This window comes from Morone saxatilis, unplaced genomic scaffold, assembly GCF_004916995.1.
Source record: "Morone saxatilis isolate NCDOM2014 unplaced genomic scaffold, NCSU_SB_2.0 Contig23, whole genome shotgun sequence".
NCBI classification, from domain to species: domain Eukaryota; kingdom Metazoa; phylum Chordata; class Actinopteri; family Moronidae; genus Morone; species Morone saxatilis.
Window position 1 is genome coordinate 6223179 of NW_023339796.1, and position 255 is coordinate 6223433.

At 38.4% G+C, this 255-nt stretch overlaps 1 protein-coding gene across 1 annotated transcript in view; it reads left to right on the forward strand.

Annotated features, from left to right (window-relative positions):
* acvr2ba (activin A receptor type 2Ba) overlaps window positions 1–255 on the forward strand; it is a 15920-nt gene that overhangs the window by 14457 nt on the left and 1208 nt on the right. The window lies entirely within an intron of this gene.

Here is a 255-nt window from a genome sequence, read left to right on the forward strand (position 1 = left end):
AGAAGGTAAAAATAAAGCATGTGGAGGCTGTTTTGTTATTGTCGGGTTTGACATTGAGAAATGGTGTTAATAATTCCTCATGAAAAGAATTCAGAAGTGTTTATTCTGGCTACACAGTAACTTTCACCCAGCAGTGAATCAGGATGTGATCCCGATTCGATGCAAAAGCATTGTCTGGATTGCTCTAACTGGCTCGTTGTTAGGCAAAGGTTAAGTGGCCAATGGGTAGAAAGTGTCATAACACATTATTTTAAA